This window comes from Sinocyclocheilus grahami, unplaced genomic scaffold (genome assembly GCF_001515645.1).
Source record: "Sinocyclocheilus grahami isolate Dianchi unplaced genomic scaffold, SAMN03320097.WGS_v1.1 scaffold374.1, whole genome shotgun sequence".
Classification (NCBI taxonomy): Eukaryota; Metazoa; Chordata; class Actinopteri; order Cypriniformes; family Cyprinidae; genus Sinocyclocheilus; species Sinocyclocheilus grahami.
Window position 1 is genome coordinate 1,133,910 of NW_015505553.1, and position 5,038 is coordinate 1,138,947.

General features: G+C 33.7%; 1 long non-coding RNA gene across 1 annotated transcript in view; it reads left to right on the plus strand.

Annotated features, from left to right (window-relative positions):
• The first annotated feature begins 3,002 nt into the window (after positions 1 to 3,002).
• LOC107549551 (uncharacterized) overlaps positions 3,003 to 5,038 on the plus strand; it is a 3,153-nt gene continuing 1,117 nt past the window's right edge. Inside the window, exon 1 of the long non-coding RNA XR_001604575.1 lies at positions 3,003 to 3,058. This is a non-coding gene — a long non-coding RNA (uncharacterized lncRNA). The remainder of the gene's footprint in view (positions 3,059 to 5,038) is intronic.

Below are 5,038 nucleotides of genomic sequence, written 5' to 3' on the forward strand. Positions count from 1 at the left end.
ATGTGAAATAAAAAGCTTTTGTAACATTATACACTATACCATTCAAAGCTTAGAGTCAGTATAATTTTTATTTTTTTGGAGAAGACATTATAGAAATGAACACTTTTATTTAGCAAGGATGCTTTAAATTGATCAAAAGTAATGATAAAGACATTTATAATGTTACAAAATATTTCTATTTCAGATAAATGCTGTTCTTCTGAACTTTCTATTCATCAAATAAACCTGAAATTCCACTCAGCTGTTTTCAACATGATGATAATAATAAAATGTTTTTTGAGCAGCAAATCAGAATGATTTCTGAAGGATCGTGTGACTGGAGTAATTATGCAAAAAAATTAGCTTTGAAATCACAATAAATTACATTTTAAAATATATTCAAATAGAAAATAGTTATTTTAAATAGCCTAGTAAAAATATTTCAGAATTTTACTGTTTTGCTGTACTTTGGATCGAATAAATGCAGGTTTGGTGAACAGAAGAGACTTCTTTAAAAAACATTCAAAATCTTACTGTTCAAAAACTTTTGACTGGTGTAAAGGCAACTTTAATTGTTCTCTAATTTCTAGCTTTTAATTGACTTAGAAATCAGATAACTGCTGGACGATAACCAATAATAATGATTTTTTTATATACTACAGACACTTTTTTTTATCACATAAGGCAGAATAGTTTCTATACTGTAATAAATCCTATGTCAATTAGCATTGTATTGTTCATATACATTATTTATTACCTGGAGATGACTTAACAAACACAAATAAACCATATATTGTCGCAATCGTATGTTTAACGTCTTCATGTTTCCAAACATTTCTGTTTTCTGTGAAAACAGCTGTTTTCATACGGCGATAGCTGGACGCTTTTGTCCATATTAGGAATTTCCTCGTACAACTTTCTGAGCAAGAGCGCCCTCCGTCTTCGAGTATGAATGAAACATACACTGCACGAGTGTTTAGCGCCCCGCGATGTTCATCTCGCCATATTCTGGGTCCGAATAAAACATCAGATCATGCACAGACTATCATGTCTCTTTGAATTCAAATCTATATTTATTCACACCGGCTCTTGAAAACCTCTATGCAAACACACTTGCCCGAAAAAGTGCGGGGGACGAATTTACGTGATATTAAAAGTGGGGGGGGGGGGACACATCCCCCGCATTATCTACGCCCCTGGGTACACGTAACTGTCCAAAGTCCTCTTCGCATCTTTTCCAAGGTAAATGCTGAAAGATATTGACATTGATTAGTGGCCATGACCTTGATGGCAAACAAACACATTCTCAGAAGCTGTTGGCTTGCTGTAGTGAGGGCACAAATCTCACCCAGTCCACGCTTAGTCGTACATATTTGAACAGTTTGGCCTGTTCTATCTCCCACAGATCCACACACACTGTTTGATTGCTGGGATGATCTGAAAGTCTCTTTATTGCTGCATGTAAGCATTTGTTATAAACTGTAATGTTGATCTAAAAAAAATGTTGTTAAACTAATGTTCTGATGAAATTAATATTAATGATCCATTAAATTAAGCTTTAATAATAAAGTATTCAACAGTTGAATGACGGAAGGGAATTAAACAAAATAATTTCCATTACCTGACTTACATACAACTTGTGATTAAAAAAAGAGTGTCAAAATAAAACAGTATCAGTGCATAGATTCAGGCAAATTTATGTCATCAAAAAGTGGTCATATCATGAAAAGTCCAATTTCACTTGCCAAAATAACCATCTGTAACTATAACTATCTATAATAAGTTACAATGAGGTAATAGAGAGCAAACATATACTATTATTCCTAAACACCACAAGAAGATGATAATATTATGCTAGCTGACATATAACAATAAAAAATATATGGCAAAGGTTTGCTAAAATTGTGCTGTTTCTGGATCAGATTTTTTTTTTAAGTGTCTCACATTTAAGTAATAATTTATCATGTGCATGTCCGTGATTCTGATATTGAAAGATAATCCCAGAATGCATTGCTATGACCTTAGTGTAAATTTTTTATATATATATTTCTGAAGATTCTGAAAAGCTGCCAATAATTTGGTCAAGTCCATTTTTGGAGATCTGTGTAGAAAGTCTTAGATTTAGCCAGGGGCAGACTTACCCATTAGGCAAAGGTAGGCGACCGCCTTGGGCCCCCAAAAGCCAAGGGCCCCCTAAAATGCTTTTCATATAGGATATGCGCATTAAGCGCGGACACGCGAACGTTTGCAGTTTACAGTGTTTATTACCACGACAACCGTCCGAGTCTGTGGCGCCTGCAGGTGTACGGCTGTACGCACTGTGAGTACCATGAGCGCTCAGACTGATCTGAGATTTGCCCCGGAAACATTTCGACTGAACCCATACCGTTAATTATGAATTTATCAGTCTTTTCAGCATAGAAATATTACGTCAATATCTGCATAGAAATATTACGCCAAATAGAAGCAGAAAATCGTGCTATACGCACTTTCATGAGATCGGCTTAGCGTACAACAATTAATTTGTTGGCTATTTTACAAATGGGAATACAATGAATTCATGACAATGTTTACATTCCAGCTACCCGTAAAATTTATAGTGAAAAGTACTTTAAAAAACAGCTTTGAAATTACTCTATTGCATTCTAGACGCTTTTAAAGCATTTGCTGCATGGATAAAAAATTGAAATAATTAACATATCATACAGAATTGCGTTGCAGCAAATCCTTTAAATTTTGAAAACAACAAAATGGAACCTCAAGGTTGATCTAGGAAAATGTGTGCAAATGTATAGGGCCCCAATCCTATATTTTGCCTGGGGCCCCCAATTCACTAAATCCGCCCCTGGATTTAGCTTTTCCTCTGCTTTTTTGTGTTGTTCCAATGCAAACAATTTGTAATTGCAACAAGTTTCAGGGAGAAGTAGTACATTTATTATCTGACAGAAATGCAGGGATGCCAATATTTTGTCCCTTTTTTATGTTTATATTTTTTTCCTGTGTATATATGACTCAGCTGTAATCTTGTATCCCACAGAGGGACCAAGGCATATGCCTATGAGGAAAAAGCCACAAAAGAGTAAGTCCATGTAAACGCAATGGTCAATGCTTCTATCAGAGTGTTGACATTGCTATGTTTACCCCTGGTTATTTGCTATAGTTCCATTGTTTATTTTTTGTATCTACTACAGATAATTAGTCCTAACAGACAGCGTATATAATAAAGTCCAGCTGGCTTAATGTGTCAAATTTGAGCAAAATGCATTTGCCAAGCAGTAGAGAATGCAGCAGTGTAGTATTCTCAATCAGAGGTGGACAGAAGTGAAGTATTTTTACTTCACTCAAGTAAATTTAGTGAAGTAAAATAAATTTACATAAATAAATTTCATAAATAAAAGTTGTTTTAATACCTTTAATACTTAAGCACATTAAAAATGTGGTACTTTCTTGTACTCAAGTAAATATTTGAATTATTTTACTTGAGTAAAAGTAAGAAAGTAATAGATTTCTAATGTAATTAAGCATTAAACAATATTTAATATGAATGTAGTGCAGTAAAAAGTACAATATTATGCTTTGGAATGTTGTGAAGTAACGCTTTCTAAAGGAAAACTCTCCGATAAAGTACTGACACTTGAAAATTACTTTTACAGCTGAGTAAAAATACTTCACTGTCCGCCTCTGTTCTTAAGTTCGGTTCCATGGTACAAGTTAAACCTGGTTCAACTTGTAATTAGTGATAAACAACACTTGTCATCCTTGCAGGTCTGGTCACTACTGACGTCTTCAGAGTTGTGTGTATTTTGGTCCTACTCTAAGAAGTATGTGAAACATGTTTTTGATGTTCACAGATTGCTCCAACCACACTCGTCTAGAGGCTTTCCCCATCAGGAGTGTAGTAAGAGAAAGAGTGAGAAAGGTTAGACAGTCATAAAATAAATGCATAGTGTAGACAGTATGCAAAGTATAATATATGATTTGGAAACTTGCTTGTGTGTTGGCAATGCATACAATACATACTGTAACTGTTAGGTAGATACTTTTTTATGTGTTTAGTCTTTTTGAATTACAGATTAGGAAGGCGCTTGTACTGAAAAAAAAATCATGATCACATGCTGTAAATACCAACAATGACCCACTGTATATTGTATCAGTGAAACTCAATGCCTGTAACCAAACATAATAGCCTTATGCTAAGAATGGAATGAGTGTGTGTGTGTGTGTGTGTGTGTGCGTGTTTTAACCCTCAATCATCCCTCATTTCCTGTTTACACTTAAGTCCCTTGGGGTCAATATGACCCCAAACATTGAAAGAGTAATTGTGAAAAATATATAAATTTTTTATCATACAAATAATATATAATTTTCTTTGTTTACTTCTCATCTATACATCAATGCTGTGTTTTGGGAGATATTAAGTACTTTTGTACCTTTGTATAATTCACTTTTGTATTATTCCTCAACTACACCATTAGCTTGCATGTGAAATATTCATTTTTTATGAAAAAATCAATTAAATTTAATTTAAATTGCTTCTGGATATTGATCTAGGTGTTAGGTGTAGAATTCTGCCATCTGCTGGTTTGAAATAAACCTAAACGGATTACAGTTTAGGAAAGAAATTGTTTTGTAGAGAGCCATTCATTTTACTGGATGTGGCCAACTGCTTCTATCACAACTTTTGTGATACATTTTGTGAATGTATGTATATATAAACATTAGAAAAGACATTAAAAATAAATATTCTTTCAAATGGTATAATTTTTTTGTGGTTTTTGATGCATTTTGAAATGTCTGTTTGGCAATGTCACAGAAATTTGACAGAAAAATGCCACATAAGACACACCTAAAGGACAAGACTTAGAGTCCGATTGTAGTTGCATATTATTGATTTTAATGAACCAAGTGTAAACAATTTTTTAAATAAAATAACTTGTGGAAGAAATTAAAAATGTAAATAAAACCAACATCAATATGCAGAAGTGTGTGCATGTGCATGCATTAGGTCTATCTCAAACGTGTTCTGCATTTGTGGCTGATTTCATTTGCCAAATTTGAT